This window comes from Pinus tabuliformis, chromosome 6, assembly GCF_031772625.1.
Source record: "Pinus tabuliformis cultivar Carrire ecotype Pingquan chromosome 6, CPIR1, whole genome shotgun sequence".
Classification (NCBI taxonomy): domain Eukaryota; kingdom Viridiplantae; phylum Streptophyta; class Pinopsida; order Pinales; family Pinaceae; genus Pinus; species Pinus tabuliformis.
This window is the reverse complement of record NC_142292.1, coordinates 1,581,204,875-1,581,226,472: the sequence shown is the minus strand read 5'-3', so window position 1 is coordinate 1,581,226,472 and position 21,598 is coordinate 1,581,204,875.

Genomic DNA, 21,598 nt, shown 5'->3' with positions numbered 1-21,598 from the left:
GGTTTCTAAGTGTGTGTGTTGCTGAAGTCTAAAGATTCTTGTGAAACTGTAGCATTTGGCTAGCATTCTATCCATCTTCCTTGTGTTGGTTACATTTTTTAGCTGATGAATTTATAATGGAAAATATGATATGCGGGTTAGGATATTGTTGGTCCAAACATGAGCCCATGGCCAGCCTAGAAATCTCTTGCCAATACTCAGTTTTCTTTTGGTGTTCTCAATCTTATCCAATTAATAAAAACGAAAAGGAAAAAAAATATAAACGAGAAAACCCAAATCAGAGGTCTCTGTATGCTTCTCTAAAGGAACAACCTCTTCTTCTCTCAATAAGTCAGGACCCCTCTTCTACCCCAAAGTAAATAAGTGTCTATGCACATTTCTATTTAAATAAAGGTGAAAGAAGAGAAAGGCTTCCTCCGTAGAGAGGTGAAGCAAGCTATTCCACTAGGGTATTATCTAGGGTTGCTAATAGCAGAGTAATGTTTCTTTTCCTATGTCACTCCGTCGGGGTACTGTCAAGGCCTACTAGCAGTAGAGCAACACCATAGATGAAAAACTATACTTTGAAAATCTTAAGCTCACGAGCTAAACTAACCTTCCCAACTCAAAACATTATGATTATGTTGAATCTTATGTTGTGTTAAATGAGGAGATATATAGGGGGCCATATCTGCTCATCGGGTAAGTGGGAAGGCCAAAGTGATATGCACGATGAATCGATACTCCCTGAGGAACCAAGGCCCTGCATAGAAGAAACTAAGCAAGACAGAGAAGCTGGAGTTCAGCTAGTGTGTTGCCAAGGGTTGTAGTTGCTGCAACACCCTCCAAAATTTTAGCTGGCAATCAAATTTCAAAGCCTTCCTTGGTCTTTTCCTTGATTGTTGCAAACACTCAAGCTCATTTCATGAGATTTCTTGAATTTCTTTGGCCCCCTTTTCTTAGTGGATTAATTGTCATCTTTTGGTGTGTTTGACTGTTATGTAATGTCTGCAAGCCTTTTCTAGTGTTTTCGAAGTTCAATCTTTGTGTGTATGAGTTCTCATAACCATGTAAACATTTGTCGCACTCACACACAAGGTATAGAGCATTGTTGCACAAGTGTCATCACGGTCGTCCCAAGGTCTATCTTAAGTGTCATACTTCTCACTTCTTGTCATGAAGCAGTCACACAAAGGGGAATGCTTTGTTTGTTTTTTCGATGATCCATGTTTTCGTGTCATCAAAGTATGCTAAGTGTGTGATCACAAGTCAAGTTCGTCATGAGTCCATCTCCCTTCCCACACTTAGCCACTTTTTGGAAATCTTCTCGACCAGAAAACTTGGCTTAATTGGGCCCTAACTGAGTTTTGCGCTGCGCAGTTCAACCCTCTTGGATCTGACCTTGCTACTTGGAACTACGTAGTCACTGTCCACCAGGGCTCCTTTTCTATGCAATTCTAGAGTTCAACAGCCTCCCTTGACCTCCAAAATTGTGCAGTTGTACCTCCCAGTCTGCCTTGAATTGTGCACTTTGCACCTTCAACCCTCAATATTTTAACTTACTACTAGAACTATGCAATGCGTAGAGAGGCTAGCCTTCCTTGGCCTCCAAAATTGCGCAGATGCTTCCTCCAGTGCCCTTCCCTCAGCCGAAGCTCACTGCCTTCAGAAATTGCACAGACTTTTACTTCATACCTCTCTGCTTCTTAGTCCCCCTTGCCTAATGGAACTAAATAGTTTGTCCTCCCATGGCCTCATCCTACAACAACCACTACTTTCTTTAACTACACAAATTTGTCCCTCAGTGGGAATTGCACAATTTTTCTCCTCAGTGAGGACTGTGCAGAAAAGTTCCTCAATCAAGCCTGAGATGTGCTCTGTGCAGGCTCATTGATCAAGCTCTCCTCCTGGCAGCTGGAATTACGCAAAGCACATTCACTAAGCACTTTCTACCAATTTGTCACTTGTCCCGAGCTCAGTTCATGCATAATAATGCGTCATCTTAGACTTGGGAGTTTTCAAATTGATGTCGTCCCGTCATGAGTAAATTGCAGGAATAGGTACACTATCAAGTCACGGTGAGATGATAAAGAAGGAGGAGAAGGAGGGAAGCATGCCTAAAGACTCACTTGTAGTTGAACTTACAAGTGGACCTATCAACAACAAGCAAAGGGACACAAGTTTTCAACCAACTTCCAAGGCCGGAGATCATTGAAGACCCTGCATCACCAAGTTATGCGGAGGAGAAGAGAAAGGATGTCCAAGAGAACATCTAGCACTCAACAATAATAGTGACTTGATATTGCCACATCATCAAGCAAGTCCATGTCAGTGATGTCATGTCAAGTCATTTCATGAGTTGTCATATGCCGCATCACTAGTGTGGACCATGTATATTGTAATCAAATGTATTGTAAAGTGGAAGTCCAAAAGACACACATGAATATGAAGAGTCATGTAAGTTGAAAAATCATAGGAAGTTGAATAGTCATGAGGGTAGTCAAAGAGTCACAAGGGGGGAGAATCACCCATTGGTTATATATACCCACTCATTGTATGAGAAAAGGAATTTTCATCTTGGCTCCTCCCACAAGGCATTAGAGAGATTAGCTAGTTCTTTGAGGAGCAAGGAGTGGCTCCAATGTCCCTCTACTAGGGATAGTGATGTACAATGTAAACATGTGTCTTGGAACTTTTGCGTATTAACAGAATCCTTTTAAGGCCAACACGTTCTTCATGCATAGACTATGAATGTTTGTAAGACTATTCTGTCGAGGTTTATATTTCATTTTTTCTTTCACATGTACTAAGATAGTTGAACTATTTTAGTTATTTTAGTGCTTATCTTATTGAGAATGTGTTGTAATGGTATTTAACATCGTCCCATCCTTGTGGACTATTCCACAAGATATTAGACAGATCATTCCTTGCTTGTTGTTTGTAACGACCGTCACATCTGCTATGGATTGTTCTACTGGATGTTAGACGGTTCTTTCCTTGTTTGTTAGTTGTAATGATTGTCGCATCCGTTGTGGGCTATTCCACTGGATGTTAGACACGTATTTATGGTTCATGCATGTCTTTTCCTCGGTGGTACTATTACCTCTCACTTAGAGGCTCACTTTTCTCTCCCCCTTTGTAGTAGAAGAACCTCGACATAGTTGCATTGCACACTCACTAGGCACACTCCCCTTTCTTTTCGAGGACACCATTACATCACTCTCTTGTATTAACAGCTAAAGCCAAGGCAAATCTTTAAGGATTTGGCAATCAAGCCTTTATACCGGATGGGAATCCTAGACCAAACGGTGTGAGGTCTGATTGGGACTTCATATCGGGGAGATCCCTAGAATATTGGTGGGTTCCACACTGTCAACAGACATATTGGGTCATTTAAATGAGGTGAAAAATTGCACCATTTGCAGTGGAATCAGTGCTGGTCTGAGGTGAAATTGTCACTCGATGGTTAGAGAAAATGAATATTTTGTCGCATAGTTAACAAGTTTTGCCATTTTTCAAGATAGATATAAGAGAAATGTTCTAGGAGGCCAAAATTGGTCATTTTTCAGTGTTTTTGAGCCCAAGAAGAGCCTACATAGGGCTTTTTAGGTGTTTTAAACTCAATGGAAGCCTTATTTTTGTGATTTGGGCACTGTATGTTGGACAATTTACAAGAAAAAGATTGTGTTGGGCCCCATATATGTTATCATATTGGCTATCCAAACCTTTCATCTACGATCCATATTCATACGCTTACAACATATTTCGTAACTATTATATTACCAAATTCCCTAAATGCATTCATTTTACCTTGTGGTTAATTATTAATGATTTCTTGTATTTTTAATGATTAAGTGAGTTTTTGATGTGGTTTTATCAATGAACATTTAATAATGTGGTTATGTGGCCAAGGATCATGTTTGACTATGAAATTTTCTACCTCTGTATCAATTCAATAGTTTGGTACTTAATTCTACACTTGCACAAATGGAGGGAAAATAATTCAAAATTAGAAGATAATTTTTTTTTAATTTCTCTGGCATAGTAAATTAGGTATCACATTAACCTAATATGTTGTTACAACCTTGCAATATGCCCATGTCACACATGGGATCCTAGCACATGATTTAAGTTACAACCAAAAATAGGTGACAGTTTTGGAACTGCCATGTTTTGCCTTGATTTCGTGAAAATGGTGGAGAATCACAAGAATATGGAAACCTAGAAATGTATTTGGATCTCAAATTCTTTCCAAAAATTCAATAAGGTTTAAAAGTTATAGTTGGTTCTGTGAAGCTGTTTTGTATAAAAAATTTACAAAACCCAGATTAGAAAAAGATTCAAACAGTCATCTTTGGGAACGATTTCTGAAGCCATGGAAGCGAATCAGGAAATTCCAAGAGATTTTATTTTTCATAGTATAACAAATTAGACTCCATAGAAACAACTTTCCAAAATACATCATGGTAGAGAAGATATGGTTAGTTCTTTAACACCAATTTGTATAAAATTGCAAAAAAACCAAAATTATGAGATTTTCCTCTAAAATTGTAAATTCATTTTCTAAGTTAAGGGGATTGGATCTTATATTTCCCTATTGAAATTTGTGTATAAATAATGTCTCAAATGATAGAGATCAAGAGGATTTTTTTCATTATTGTAATAGAGGAGATCAATGATTAGTTTTTGGAGAGATTTAGAGAGCTGATTTGTAACATAGATTTTTGATGTGAATAAAGAATTGATGATTGCTGAATTGTGGTACATCTTCTTAGCTTGATCTGAGATTTTACATCTAGCAATTTAGTTTTATTTTGCAATGAATTTATGTTAGATAAAACTTATATCTATTCACTTTCATGCTCTCAATTTAGTGTTTAGCACTTCCCTTTAGGTTTAAGAAGTGAATTTCATTTGATTGCATATTTTATTTCACGTTTCTTTCAATTTTCATTAGATTTGTATGTCACATAGTATTAGTATTAGATTTTCTTGTTTTTGCTTATAGTTGTTGTCATTTACTTTTATGCAATTTACTTTTCTTCATTGTGTTTAATGGGTTTTCATCACTATAGGATTAAAACCACTGAAGTCTCAAGACATAATAAGTTTCATATATACAACCACATGAACATTGTTAATGAAATATTGTGGTTCAAAACATGATAAACATTAGAGTCCCATAGTCCAGTAACAAGTGATAATCCTTAGTGATTGGTCCTTTTTAGTGTTAATTGTTAGCATAGGCTAGAATAGTCTCTATTCATGCATTTCCTATGCTTGCATCTCTAATTCTTACGACCCGTGATTGATAATTAAATTTTGGAATTTGAATAAATATAATTCCACCAACAAATTGTTTCATGAATTTTTGAAGCAATACGAAAACCTTTTTTTAGCATGGAAAGCGCCTATACATGGGTTTTCCAACCTTCTAGACATGTCTGCAACAAGTGTTTCTTCATTAGAGAAACCATTTTTAGTCTATTCTTAATATGTTTTTGGGAAAATTACCATTTCAACACTTCATTATGAAGCAGTTGGATTTGTTCTTTTTTATCTTAGAATGAGTACAAGGACTTGTTTCCACATTCAGTGAGAGAGTCCTTTTTCTTTTAACAACATTCATTTTCTTTGCTATTGAGTCAACTTGTGAGTGAGAGTTCTCTGAAGGAGAATGTTTCTTTGTAGTAGAAATAAGAGCCACCCTAGAAGGAGGTTTACTCTATGAGTCAAAGATTTGTAATGTACTCTTTTTTTTGTTGAGATCAATAAAGCAACCTACCCATTGGATCAAGGTCCAAAGACGTAGCCTGGGAGGGGTGAAATCCATTATCATGTGGTTTTTATCCTCCTCATTTTTTTCATGTTGTGTCTCACATGATTTTGTTTCATATTTAATTTCATTTAAGACTTGACTATTAATCTCCGAATGATTTACTATCTAAGAGACCATTTTTAATACCCAAATTTATTCAACTTGCAAAGTGTCAGAGGACGATCGAGTTTCATTTTTAGATCATGCTATATTAGAGAAGGTTATAACCAGATTGCAAGCATGGGTGAAATTTTGAAGCATGCAAGAGTCTTAGAATTGGAAGAGATGAATTATTTTCTCCAAGTGGAAAACATGGAACTAAGAATATTGCTTGAGTTAGCTGAGGATGAAAAGAAGAAGTGGTGCTTGATGTTGCAAAATTTCATTGAAGAGAAAACTAGGGAATTCTCAACTATTGAAGCTTCTCCAAATATTCGACAAATTTTTGGTCATGGAATTACTGATGATTTTACCCTATGTCAGTTGAAGAACATTGCTTATATGTTAAATCACAAGAGTGGTTTCCTTGAGTGTGCATCTACCACTTCATCTACAAAAGAGAAGAAGGAGGAGATGGCTAAGCTTAAGGAAGAGCACAAATATTCATAAGAAGAAAAGGAGGTAAACTACACTTCATGTTCAATTCATTCTCTTAACAATGATAATGGTTCATTTGCATCATTTGAGATACATACCAAGGGTACTGGTATGCAATTATTGACCAAAATGGGGTACAATGGTAAGGGTATTGGAACCCATAGTCATGGAATCATTAAACCTATTGGGGTGAGTCCACAACCTCGACATGAAGGATTGGGCTATGTTCAAGAACAAGTTGGATAATGCTCCAAATTTGCAAAGTCGAGGAATTCTTCAAGTGTGAAATTCATGAAGAAAGAACCCCTGTAAGTTGAAGAAGAATCATGTCATGATGAGGATGTTGATGGAAAAACATTTCCAAAGAGAGATGAGCACTTCAAAGGAGGAACTAAGTCAATTTCTCCTTGTCAATCAAGTTCTCCTTGCCAAACTCACAAGCCAAAAGACATTCATAAAAGGTATAAGCATCCTTCTTATTCAAAGGATTTTTATGATTATACAGAACATAATGATTTGAATAATATGTTGTGGAATGTGTTTCCTTGCACTTTTTGTTATGCACCTAACCATTATGTAGCTTAGTGCCAAAAAAGGAGAGCATTAGTCAAGAAAATGAATATGTCGATTGGAAGTGAGACTAAGAAGGAATATTCGCATCCAAGTTTGAAGACATTTTTGCCAAGAAATGCTCACAAACATTTTTGAACTCATTGCAATATAAGTGGGCATTATATTAACAAGTGTTGGAAGATGAAATCAAATCTTCATCCAAATAAGGACAAACAAGTTATGAAACCACCTGAAGAATAAAAGGAGAATGAAAGTGTGAGACACACTATACCCATTCTGGAAGCAGCTCCAGAAGAAAGCGAAAGGTAAAATGAAAACTCCGTAGATTCGTTGGGTAAGAAATGGTTGGACTATTTGTCTAATTAAATACTACATTTCTTTTCTATTCCACATGTTGCATGTCCCCATAGATGGGTAGTTTGTAAAAGTGATGTTGTGAATAAATCTCTTATATGCAACTGTGTTTTCTTTGTCATATTATGCTATTTTGGCTTGTTGTTAATAAAACTTGTATGAGAATTTGAGAGTAAAATTCATGACATATTGTAAAAATATGAATTTCCTTCATGGATATTGTGGCAAGCATCCTAAATTTGGGATGAGAAATTGTATTACATCCAGCATGATACAATAATGTCAAGCACTCGTCTATGCAAGTATTTCTATTTGAAGCTTGTTTGAGTTATTTTCCAAAGTCTCTTTTATATTTTATCTTTGGTAAAGATTTTGTGAAAGATGGAAATAGTGATGTGCATCAAAGAGTACAAGTGTAGCTTGAGAAATGAAAAGAAAATTACAAACAAATGCATGGCAAAGCATCGAGTTGATCATGATTCCCAAGTGGAAGATCAAGTTTGGCCCTATGTTAGCAAGGAAATACTTCAAGATGAAGATCATATGAGTTGCCAAGGAAAGGTGGTCTTGAAGAGAATGTTCAGATTCCATCCATTACATATTTTTCTCCTGAATATTTAGAAGAATTGAAGCAAGTCACAATTCTTGAAAATAGGATAAGGACTTCACACAGAGGCAATGTTGAGTACCTTCGAATGGGTCTCAAAGGTACCAATCCAAGTAAAGAAAGGTGGATTAAGATAATGAAAGTGAAGGAGTTGTATCCTCACTTACTTACTGAGTAAAAACAGGATTTTGGTAGTTGAAAAGCTTCCCAATGGGGAGGAATGATCCAGAACGATCCAGGGAATCAAAATAGACTCAAAAATAAAAGTGCTCATAATCATATATCTCATATTTATGGTTCCAACAAAGCTTGAATCACCTCAATCCAACATCATATGAGAAAGTTATTGAGTTCTGAAGTTTTTACCGAACAACTAAAATGTCAACTTGCAGGGTTGACTGGGTAGGTCGTGCAATTTACATCATCAACTAAATGTGCAAGGTATGGTGTCAGACATGCCAATCCTCTGTTGCCTTTTGGTATTACCATATGAGGCTAGGTGGCAGATTTTGATTAGTTCAAGGGTTGTGAAGTGGATGAATGATGAGGTTCCATGTGGCCCTCAAGTAGTGTGCCAAAAAATTTAGTTGTTCGACCAACCGACCTAGTAGATTTCGACCCCGTGACCTCTAGAGAACCAATGGAATTACTTACAATTACACCATGCGAATGAGACTTAATTATAGAGTGGTGGAGGTTAAATTTAATGTCAAGTTCATGAGTGTTTGGGGAGAAGGGTCGGGTGGTTAGCCCTAGCCCCTCGTTACATGCCATACCATATGACCCGAAATGTAGTTTAAGGGGATGGGCAGTTTGCCTGACCCCTAGTCCTATCAAACACCACATAACTAGAGTCCAACATCGGGAGACAAGCCAGTCAGGGCAAGTGATTAGCCCGACCCCGGGTCCTATTAATTCCCATGTGACCATTGGGGAGCAGAGCTAGTAGGGGTAGGAAGTTAGCCTGACCCCAGGTCTTATGTGGCCATACGAACATCCATAAGGGATAAAAATTTGGCGCTAAGGCCATACTGACCCATTTAAATGAGATGACAAATTAAACTGTTTGCATTAGAATCGGGGTTGGTCCTAGGAAAAATTGTCGCTGAGAGATTAGAAAAAAGGCGAATTTCGTTGCATAGTTAGCCAATTTTTCCATTTTGTAGGACAAATAACAAATACATTATCCAAGAGGCCTAACTCGGTCATTTTTCAATCCTTTTGAGCCCAAGAAGAGCCTACACAGTTTTTTTTGGTTGTTCTGAACTCAATGACAACCTTATTTTTGTGATTTAGGCATTGTATGTTGGACAGTTTGCAAAGCCAAGTCTTTTTAATTTGCAAGACAAAGATTGTTTCATGGATTTTTGAAGCCATATGGAAACCTTTCTTAGCATGAAAAGTGCCTAGACAAGGGTTTTCCAACCTTCCAGACACATCTGCAGTAACTATTTCTTCATTAGAGAAGTCATTTTCAATCTATTCTTAGTATGTTTGTGGGAAAAAAAACCATTTCAACACTTCATTATGAAGCAGTTGGATTTGTGATTTTTTATCTCAGAATGAGTACAAGGACCTGTTTCCACATTCAGTGAGAGAGTCCTTTTTCTTTTGACAACATTATTTTCTTTTCTATTGAGTCAACTTGTGAGTGAGATTTCTCTGAAGGAAAATGTTTCTTTGTAGGAGAAACAAGAGCCACTCTAGAAGGAGCTTTACTCTATAAGTCAAATATTTGTAATGTACTCTTTTTGTTCTTGAGATCAATAAAGTAGCCTAGCCATTGGAGCAGGTCCCATAGACATAGCCCAAGAGGGTTGAACTCCGCTATCACATGGTTTTTCCCTTCTTCATTTTTAACATGTTGTGTTTCACATGATTTTTTTTCATCTTTAAGTTCATTGAAAACTTAACTATTTATCTCTGAATGATTTACTATCTAAGAGACCATTTTTAAGACCCAAATTTAGTCAACTTGCAAAAGTGTTAGAGGATGATCGAGTTTCATTTTTAGATCACTAAGTTAAGTCAAAATTTGATAATTACCTGATGTCTCGTGACATATATTGTGCCCTTATTTAATATGACACAATCTTTTTCCATGGCCTCATCTTGCCCCTATAATACATAACAATGTCAATGATGTTTAGTACACTAATTATATGTTTTCAACCAATATTATATCCAACACAAAACCTCACTTTACTGATATATTTGACATATAGATATCATGTTTTTGATTTGAAAAGAACAACAACATATTTTATATAACTTTATCTCATCTATGTTGTAGAATTTGTGAATTCATAAACACCATCCTCCTTTGGTTTAGGTTGCTTTGTCTTCTTATCTTTATTGTATCTTCATATTTCGTATTTGATTTTGTGGCCACCAACTTTCCTCTCATTGGTTTAGTAGGTCTACATCATCCACGTCCTCTATCCATGGCCTCCTCTAAATCTTGTAATACACAACAATGATATTAGTCACATAACATCTATGAACTTCGTTGCTTCTCCATCCAATTTTCTAAAATAACAACCGATTTAAGCTCAACTGGTTTTCACTGCACCTTTCTAACTAAAATACCTATATTTTCAATATATCCACTTTTTATTAATTTCTACTCCCAATATGGTGACATGACACAAATGTTATAAATCTTAGATGAGGATTATGAAAACTAATGGAATACATTTTATTTTTTTCATATTTTCATTTAAATTAATTCAAACCCTTTATCCATAATTTTAAGCTTCCAAATATCTATATTTTCTATATTTCAAAAAATATTCCTTTCACCCTATATGTTAGAGAATATACTATTTTCAAATTTTGATTTTTAAGTCTTCTAAATGAACTCAATATATAATATAATAATTAGTATAAGTTAACTTATGGATGAGATATATTTTTAGTGCCACCATCCACCCTATAAAGGAGTAAAGAGTGAGTGGCGAGATTGAAAAATGTTTGTGTCACATGTATACATAACCACTAAGCAACAAAACCTTTAAAGGTGAAAATATGTATACATGACTATAACTAGTGGATTGTTACATTATGATTAATTGGATATTAAAATAAAATTAGAAAGTTTGAAATCAAACCAAATTCATTAGTGGGATAGGAAAATATGACATAAAACACCCTTCATTGTAGGGTCAAAACACCATTTATAGGGCTTTACATCAACCAACATTTCAGCCTATCCCATGTGCCTATGCACATTGCACATCCAATATTGGTATTCAATTAAACCTCATAAAAAATTACAATAACATGGAAGCCTCCCACATTGACATTGCAAATTATCTGTAAACTGTCACAGATATTCCACTGGACAGCTCATCACAACAGATCTAACAATATTATATTAAAAATCAAAAACTCTACATTATTACAATTTTATTAAACTTTAATCTCTGTAAACTTAATTGTAATTAGTGCATGCATACAAATATAACTTATGTGAAAAAAGTAGAGAACGAAAAAATAAGCTCACACAGACACACATAAGACACAAGATATGCTCTCTAGGAAAACCTTTCAGGAGGAAAACCCAACTGGAATGTGAGGTCGCTTCGCTCTCTTTCTCTGTCTGAAAATATGGCAGCAGGTACAAAGAAGTAATGCCTATGACCGATGGTCTGCTACAGTGTATAGATCGTCTCTATGTGCTCTACTCCCTATCTCTCCTGGATATCTTTTCTCAAATATGGAACAAAATTCTCTCGGAAGAATGGAATCCCTCTTCCTCCTAATGGCCTGGTTATAACACGACCCAATAGCTACTAGTGGTTAAGTTTGACTACATGAAATCTTAACTAGAGTTAAAATATATAGTCTTCTAGAGGCTTATACATCAAAAACATGTGGCTAGCCCCTTTTCCATGAATAATGGGGGATGACGCGACATCCTCCCAAACTATAGGTGTGAAAACAAGAAGGTCAACTTCTAAGTGGCATAATTTTTGCATATAGACTCTGATTGACGCACTTCTTGCATCTATGGAAATATATGTGTTTGTATAATAGCATGAAAAGATGTGGTGCAAAAGAGACAAATTTTTACCCCCCAAAAAATGTCGTTTGATGCCTTAAAATGATCCCAGAAGGTTTCAGACCTCATTCCACCAAATTGGGCCCCATCGGTAAAAACGGTCCCGTGAATATTCCTCCACTTTCTCCACTCTAAATGCATCGAGATGGATGAAAAACAATATAATGATCCAATCCCAATCACACCTCCCCATTTTGGGAGGCTTTTGGTCCCCAAAACCTTCTATTGATTGAGGTGAGGAAATTTTTCCTCCACCTTCTCTTTAGTGTACTATTTAGCTTTTCTTGGAAGTTGTCCCTTCAACCCAATCTGCCAAAGGTCATGGAGCCCATGTCTTTTAGTTATGGACCTCTTCTACAAAACTATATTTTCTGTCAACTTTTCCTAAGCATCTGGTGCCAAATCCTCCACAGAAGGTAGGACATGTTCCTCTTCCTAATCTAGCATGGAAGGTTCATAGAGTTTCAAATTCTCTACATTCACAATTGAGTAAATGTGCATATATGGTGGTAAACTGAGTCTATAGGCATTATCAGCTACCTTTTCTAGTATCTCAAAGGGACCATACCTGAGAGCCTTTATTTTATTACTAGGTCCTTGAAACCTCTCCTTGTTAAATTGTAACCATACTTTGTATCCCACTTTGAATGATTTCTTTGTTCCATGTTGATCATGCCTAGTCTTATACTTCTCCTACAACTTCTGCAATGTGTATTTTACGTGTAGATGGATATCCTTGATCTTCTCTACAAAATTTTCATCCCTCAAAGCATCTCCTATAAGATCTTCCCTCACTCCTCCTTGATTCCCATATGCAATATCCAAAGGTGAAGGTGGAAAATATCCAAAAAAAGTCTCAAAACATTGATGCAGAAAAGCACATCACAACTAATGGGGCTTGTATCAAAGTAGTATGGCTTTGGAATTTGTTTGCAAGATTTCTCGACTAAGAGTTAGAACCGATGGTGATACACTACGATAATCAAAGTTGTGTGAAGCATTCAAAAAATCCCATGTTCCATGATAGCTCAAAGCATATTGAGATTAAGTACCACTACATCTATGACATGGTGCAAAGAATAGTCAAAAGGCTTGAGTTCATCTCCACCAATAAGCATATAATTAATGTTATGACGAAGTCGTTATCAAGAGATATGCTACCATCACATGGGCTAGTTTATTTTCATTTTTCTTGTAAGAATATTTCAGTATTATGATATTAATGAAATGAAGTGTTATTTATGTTGTGTTCATGCTTAATTTCGGATCAATGCTTGAGTCAAAGGGAAATTTATTTTGAATCAAAGTCCTATTGTGACTTTTTAAAGATAAAAATTTGAATTTTTGAGTTTCTGGCTCCAAAAGTGACAAGTCAGCTTCCCTCCAAGTCAAGTCGGCCCTAGCTAAGAGACATGTCCATTCACCCAAGATAGAGTACTATATAAAGGTAGATCGACCTTCTCCATTTGGGCATCGGCATTCTCTCACACAAGATAATTTATGGGAAAGAAAGCAAAGGATGAGAAGGATGATAAGGACGTTGAAATTTTTCTCTTCTCTCTCTCTAGAAACTCGCACATGTGGATTGACCTCTCTCTCTATGGTTTGAATTTTTGTGGGGAAAGTATTACAAGGGGCTGAAATTTTTGGGCAACTAGAAATTACAGGAAGGCCAAAATTCTGGTTAAGGCAAGCAGAGAAAATTATTGGAACAAATTAGGTGACCGAAGTTGTGGAGAAGACTAGGTTTGATCATAGGTCTAGGTGTGTCTCTCGTTGAACAAGAAGAATCTCTCTATTGAAAAAGCTTGTTGGGTTTTTCCCTATTGTGGATTTTCCTAGGGTAAATATTGTCTTTGTTGGGTTGTGTTATATTCTTTCCACGACTAACCTACATAGTGAACTGGAGGGTTAGAGGGGGGGCGGAGCCCCCCCTTTGTTGTGTCGATTGTGCAGCGGGGGGGTCACAGGTGGGGCAGCAGCCCCCCTTGTACGGGGGGTTTGAGGGGGGCGGGTAGCCCCCCTCTACGGGGTCCAGGGCAGTGCCTCAGGAAATTTTCTTTTGGACCCTATATTAGGTTGGGCGAACCAACCTATGGTTTTCTCTCCTTGGTTTTGGACGCGATGGTTTTCGGTCCATGGTATTGGATGCTTCGGCATGTATAAATATGTATTGTAACATTGAAAGGAATATAATGAAAAATCAAGCTGGTAGTCCCGGTTTTGGGATCCAGGGGAAAATCTCTGTGTATATGTGTTTTATGTGTTATGCTCTCGCATTGTTTATTTTTCTGTGATTTAGAATTCGTATGTAGGTAATTTTTGTACGGGGTTAAAACCTACATTTGGTATCATAGCTGTTTTGGCTTCAAGGGGACGCCTTTGTTGCTGAGGGGTTTCGCTCGGGCCTGTGGTAGACCCTGTTCAGTGGGAGATCTGCGAGATCGATTCTGGTGGTGAAAGAAGATGGTGAGCAGCAGAAAGATAGAGATCGAGAATTTCAATGGTCAGAGTTTTTAGTTGTGGAAACTCAAGATGGAGGATCTGTTGGTGGATAAAGATCAGTGGATCACGGTAGATCCAAGTACTAAACCAATGGGAGTGACCGATGAAGAATGGAAGAAGTTGGATCGGAAGGCAAAGAGCACAATACGATTGTGTGTCTCAGATTCAGTATTGCTGAATGTATCGGGGGAAGCGACGGCAAAGGCTTTGTAGGACAAGTTAGGGACTTTGTACCAATCTAAGTCTCTGGTGAATAAACTGTTCCTGCGGAAAAAGTTGTATAACCTGAGGATGAAAGATGGAGACTCGGTGACAGAGCATCTGAACGCATTTAATACTGTGGTAAGTCAGTTAGCGTCTGTTGATATTAAAATTTCAGATGAAGATAAGTGCATCAGTTTGTTGTGTTCTCTACCAGATTTGTGGGATAGTCTGGTTATTGCAGTAGGTAGCAATGCAACTGCTTTGTAGTTTGATGAAATAGTCTCAGCCTTGCTGACGGAGGAGATGAGACGGAAAAATATGGAGAGCGAGAATGGTGATGCCTTGTCTGTACGAGGACGGTCCCAGAATAGAAACAAAAATAAGTCATCGAGTGGGAGATCTAAATCTAGAGGGAGATCTAAATCTCCAGGAAAACCTGTAAAGGTGGTGTGCTAGAAATGCGAAAAGGAAGGGCACTTCAAAACGGACTGTAAATCTAAAGCTCCTGATAAAGGAAAGGGATCTGATGATGCTCCTTCTACAGAGGCGAAAACCACCTCAGATGAAGGTGGGGATGTGTACTTGGCATCTTCAAGTACACATGTAGATCATGGGGCATGGTTGATTGACTCAGGTGCATCCTTTCACTTCACTCCCCATAGAGAGTGGTTCTACAAGTATGAGAAATACGATGGTGGTGATGTCTTCTTAGGAGATGATAGGAAGGCTAGAATCATTGGTCGCGGAAAAGTAAAGTTGAAGTTCTAAGGTGGAAGGGTTAGAACACTTCTGGGTGTTCTGCATATTCCTGCATTGGCCAGAAATCTGATTTCTGTAAGCAAGTTGGATGATGCAGGTGTTAAAATAGTGTTCGAGAAGAATACCTGCAAGATGGTTCGGGGAGCACTGGTATTGATGCGGGGAGTTCGGACTAGAACTCTATACAAGATGCAAGGTAGCACTGTTGTTGATGGATGCAATAGTTCAGTGGTTCCTGAAAGTGGAGCTGAAAATCTAGTGGTCTCTGGAGAGAAGACCATGCTGTGGCATCAAAGGCTTGGACATATTGGAGAGAAGGGCCTTCGAATACTTCATGGTAAAGGTATGGTAGAAGGTATGAGTAATAGCTCTCTGGATTTTGATTTCTGTGAAAATTGTGTATATGGGAAGCAGAATCGGGTGAGTTTCCCCTCTGGTGGTAAGAGGGCGAAACAGATATTAGAGCTTGTGCATAGTGATGTGTTTGGACCTGTGAAGGTTCCATCACTGAGTAAGTCTGTGTACTATGTATCATTTATAGATGACTTCTCAAGAAATACATGGATATATTTCCTTAAGAAGAAATCTGAAGTCTTTGACAGGTTTAAAGAATTTAAGGATCTGGTGGAAAATTAGACAGAGAAGAAGATAAAGGTGTTGAGGACAGATAATGGTGGAGAGTTTTGCAGCAAGGAATTTGAAGAATTCTGTAAGAAGTGTGGTATAGCACGACAGGAGACTACTCCATATACACCTCAGCAAAATGGAGTCGCAGAAAGGATGAACAAGACGTTGATGGAAAGGGCAAGAAGCATGCTCAGTGGTGCCGGGTTAGGACAGGAATTCTGGGCAGAGGCGGTGGATACTACATGTTACTTGGTCAACAGGTCACCTTCATCAGTGTTGGAGGATAAGACTCCACAAAAAGTATGGATTGGTAAGAAACCCTCTCTTTCACATCTAAGGGTATTTGGATGTGATGCATATGTACATGTTCCAAAGGAGAAACGAACCAAGTTGGATAGTAAATCTGAAAAGTGCATCTTTATTGGGTATAAGGATGGTTTGAAGGGTTATAAGCTTTGGAACCCAGTCACACAGAAGGTTGTGTACAGCCGAGATGTGGTGTTCAGAGAGGTAAAAGATGTTATTAAACATGAATTCCAACCAAAGGAACCTGAGAAGATAGAGTTTGAGCTAAAGGAGGAAGAATCAGACTCTGCAGCAGAGGAGGAATCAGAAGATGAAGAGCCATAAACTCCGGCTATGAGAAGATCAGTTCGAGAAAGAAGGCAGCCAGAAAGGTATAGTCCTTCTTCTTTCTGTTCAAATTTTGCTTTGTCTGTTAATGATGATGATCCCATAACTGTGAAGGAAGTAGTAGATGCAGAGGATGGAAACTCTGGAAAGAGGCCATGGTTGATGAAATGGCATCTTTGCACAAAAATGAGGCTTGGGATCTGGTGGAGTTGTCGGCTGGAAGGAAACCCATTGGCAGCAAATGGGTGTTTAAAAAGAAGAAAAATGTAGAAGGGAAGGTGGAGAAATACAAAGCTCGGTTGGTAGCAAAAGGTTATTCCCAGGTGCCGGGAATTGATTTTGGTGATATTTTTTCTCCTGTTGCCAAGGTAACTTCTATTAGGTTACTTTTATCTGTTGCTGCTGCTTTTGATTTTGAGCTAGAACAGATGGATGTGAAGACAGCATTTCTTCACGGGGATTTGGAAGAGGAAATCTACATGAAGCAACTTGAAGGCTTTGCGGTGAAGGGTAAGAAAGAACTGGTATGCAACTTAAAGAAGTCTCTGTATGGGTTAAAACAGTCACCAAGGATGTGGTATCAGAAATTTGATACATTTATACGGGGACTTGGCTTCACTAGAAGAAAAGCATATCATTGTGTGTATTTTAAATTAATTGGTGACCGTGTTATTTATCTGGTCTTGTATGTGGATGATATGTTGCTGGTTGGAAATGACAAAGAAATTATCCAGGACTTGAAGACCCAATTGTCCTCCAAATTCGACATGAAAGATCTTGGTGCTGCAAACTATATTTTGGGCATGGAAATTAAAAGAGATCAGGCAAAGAGGAAGCTCTGGTTAAACCAGAGGAAGTATGTCGAGACAATACTGCAGAGGTTTAATATGCAGGATAGTAAATCGGTGAAGGTTCCTATTCCTGTAGGTGTGAAGTTATCTACTGAACAGTGTCCCAAGACACAAGAAGAGGAAGAGGGCATGTCTCGTGTTCCATATGCGAGTGCAGTCGGTAGCCTGATGTATGCAATGGTCTGTACTAGACCAGACATTGCACATGCAGTGGGAGTATTGAGCAGGTTTATGTCAAAACCAGTGAAGGAGCACTGGACAGCAGTGAAGCGGGTTTTCAGGTATTTGCATGGCACTAGTGATTATGGTTTGTGCTACCAAGGAAGACCAGGATTGGACAAAGTGTTGGATATTCGTGGCTTTGTTGATGCATACTGGGCTGGAGATCTGGATCAGAGAAGATCTACAAGTGGGTATGTGTTTAACCTATTTGGAGGTGTAGTCAGTTGGATGAGTAAGAAACAATCTGTAGTGGCACTATCAACTACAGAGGCAGAATACATGGCAACCACTCATTCAAGCAAGGAAGCAGTTTGGTTGCAGAGATTGTGTTCAAGTATGGGGTTAGTACATGGAGCTATAAGAATAGACTGTGACAGCCAAAATGCAATTTTCCTGGCAAAGAACCCTGCTTATCATTCAAAGACAAAGCACATTGATGTTCAGTATCACTTTGTGAGTGATATGATAGAAGACAAAAAGGTGTTGTTGGTAAAGGTGGACACTTTGAAGAATACTGCAGATGCATTGACAAAATCTGTGAGCTCTGAGAAGTTCTCTTGGTGTAGAGAAACAATGGGCATTTTAGGGCTGGAAAAATGACTAAGCTCTCCTCTGGCCCCCTGTGGAAAGAAAACAACAAGTGGGAGATTGTTGGGTTGTGTTATATTCTTTCCACGACTAAACCACGTAGTGAACCGGGGGGTTAGAGGGGGGGCGGAGCCCCCCCTTCGTTGCACCGATTGCGCAGCGGGGGGGTCACAGGGGGGGCAGCAACATCCCCTGTTCGGGGGGTTTGAGGGGGGTGGGTAGCCCCCCTCTACGGGGTCCAGGGTAGTGCCCCGGGAAAAATTTTTTTGGACTCTATATTAGGTTGGGCGAACCTACCTATGGTTTTCGGTCCTTGGTTTTGGACGCGATGGTTTTCGGTCCATGGTATTGGATGCTTCGGCATGTTTAAATATGTATTGTAACATTGAAAGGAATATAATGAAAAATCAAGCTAGTAGTCCCGGTTTTGGGATCCAGGGGAAAATCTCTGTGTATATGTGTTTTATGTGTTATGCTCTCACATTGTTTATTTTTCTGTGATTTAGAATTCGTATGCAAGTAATTTCTGTACGGGGTTAAAACCTACAGTCTTCTTTTTTGTGTTGTGGTTTCTATTGTTCCATTGTTCTTTATGGTTAAATTTCTGATGTATAATTGTTGAATGATATATTGGAAAAAGTTAAAATAAGATATATCAAAAGTAATTATCATAATTTCGGCAATATTGTGTTAACCCTAATTGCACTAAGAAAATCAAAAATCCATTTTCTCAGCCTACATTTTCTACCATTTTGGTGTGCCTTTTACTTATTTTTCATAATTATTTTATATGATGCATAGCTTTGATATATGGGATCAAAAATATGCTCAAAAATAAAAGTGCTCGAATTCTCCCGAAACCAATGCCAAATTGTAGATCTTGTTGTTCTGATTCCAACGACACTTGAATCACCTCAATTCGACATTGTATGAGAAAGTTATCACATTCTGAAGTTTTTAGAAAACAACTAAAAGTCAACTTGAAGAGTTGACTGGGCAGGCCCTACGATGACATGGTGCTGATGTCATCAAGATCACTAGGCGGTATGGTTGTCAAAAGAATAATTAGGATAGGAAAAGTGGCAAAGTGTGATTATTTGTGATGTTTGTGGTTGGGTCAACCACAGGTCACCACGTGGACCAATGAAAGGCGACCACATGGTCCACTGAAAGGCTACCACATGGTCTTATGGGATGCCACCACATGGATCTTTCTATTGGCTAAAATGTTTTTATTGGACCGATTGACCTCAAGGGGGTTCGACCCTAAGACCTTCAACAACATAATCACCCGACTTACCAAAATACCATGCGATAATTATTGTTATATAGGGCCTAATGTTAATTTTTGCAACTACGGTAAAATTCCACCTTGGATAGCTCAAATGACTGAGATAATGATTTCATTATATTCCAATTTTCGAGAGGACCAAAATCGACCTAAATATCGCCCAATTTGTTCAAGCGGAAGTTAGGTTATGAATTATTTTATTCATACATGTATTATGGAATGGGTCAGCCCTAACCACATGAGTAACTGATTGGATCAATCTTAACCCCAAATGACCCCTCAAGAAATCCTATAAATAGAAGAGACATCAATATCATTTGGACACACACATATTCTCTTCTTTTTTTTCTTGGTTCACTCAAGGGTCTGAGACAACAGGTGAAAGGTTCGCTCTAGGTTAGGGTCTTCTAGATATCGGTCACTGGCACAGATATGAGGTTTTTTGTCCTCAGTCACAGGCACATAGTGGGTAAGAGAGAGAATTTGGCCCTCTGGTCACTAGGAGCCAGTTCAAAGGGAGAGACTTTGGGTTTAGAGATAGATAAGAAGGTTCTAGTCCCTGATCGCTAGCTTCGGGTAGCCCAAGGAGCGACTTTGTTAGTTCAGTCACTTAGGTAGCACTGCGAGGGTGCGAATTTGACTTTCTGGTCACTCAGACAAGCTAACATGAGATTTTTTGGGTTGTGTTATATTATTTCCACAACTACCCCACGCACGGGGGGGTCATAGTGGCGGTAGAAGCCCCCCTTGTACGTTGCACAGGGCGTTGTTGGGGGGTCACGGGGGGGAGGTTGCCCCCCCTGTCGAGGGGTATGCAGGGGGTGGTAGTCCCCCTGCACGATGTTCGGGGAAACGCCCCGAGAAAATTATTTTGGACCCTATATTAGGTGGGCAAACCTACCTATGGTTTTGTGCTTGGATTGCGCACATGGTTTTGGGCATGATGGTTTTCTATCCATGGTATTTTGTAGATTCAATCAAAGAAACTACTGTTATGTTCTAATCCAAGGTTAATGGATTCTTTGGCATGTATATATATGTATTGTAACATTGAAAGGAACCTAATGAAAAATCAAACTAGTAGCCCCGATTTTGGGATCCAAGTGAAAATCTTTGTGTATATTTGTTTTATGTTTTATGCTCTCACCATTGTTTATTTTTTGTTTTTAGAATTCATGTGCAGGTAATTTCTGTATGGGGTTAAAACCTACAAGAAAAACTTTGGTTCTTCTCGGTTCAGGACCATAGTCACAGGCACAAAGACCTCGTGGGAGCGACTTTGTTGTTACAGTCGCTTGGATAATTTCTTCGTGAGTGTAACTTTGAGGTTTTCATTCGCTCATATACATTACTAATGAGAGCAACCTAGTTCAGGTCTGGGGTTTTGGCATCTTAGCATCAGTGATCTGTGGATCTAGGTTTCTCTGTTGCAGATCGGTGGATCTGAGTTTCTTTGTTGTTATGATAGATCTATAGATCTGTATTTCTGGCTTATTGTTACCTGTTGTTAATCATATGTATTGGGATATTTATACTCACTACAGTAACTTTTTATGACGATCTAAGAAGAAGAAGAAGAAGATTTGCAAGGGTTTTCCCCATAGTGGGTTTTGTCCTGGTCATGGATCAATCCTAGTGTTTCTATATGTGTGCATGTTTTCTTCTACTATTCCTTTTATATTTTGTTTCATTGATGATGATGGTGATGTTGTTTCTTTCTATGTTATTGCACATGTTGATGTATAATATTGTATATCTGAATAATGAAATGTTGATATGGGGTGAACTTAAAGTATTAATGGTGAAATATTTCAACTATCATACGAAAGAAAAATGTTTCCTTAAGGAAAATTAACATGGTATCAGAGCTAGGCTGGAGAAAAACCATAGAGATCACCCTTATGATGACACCATTGATGGAAGAGAG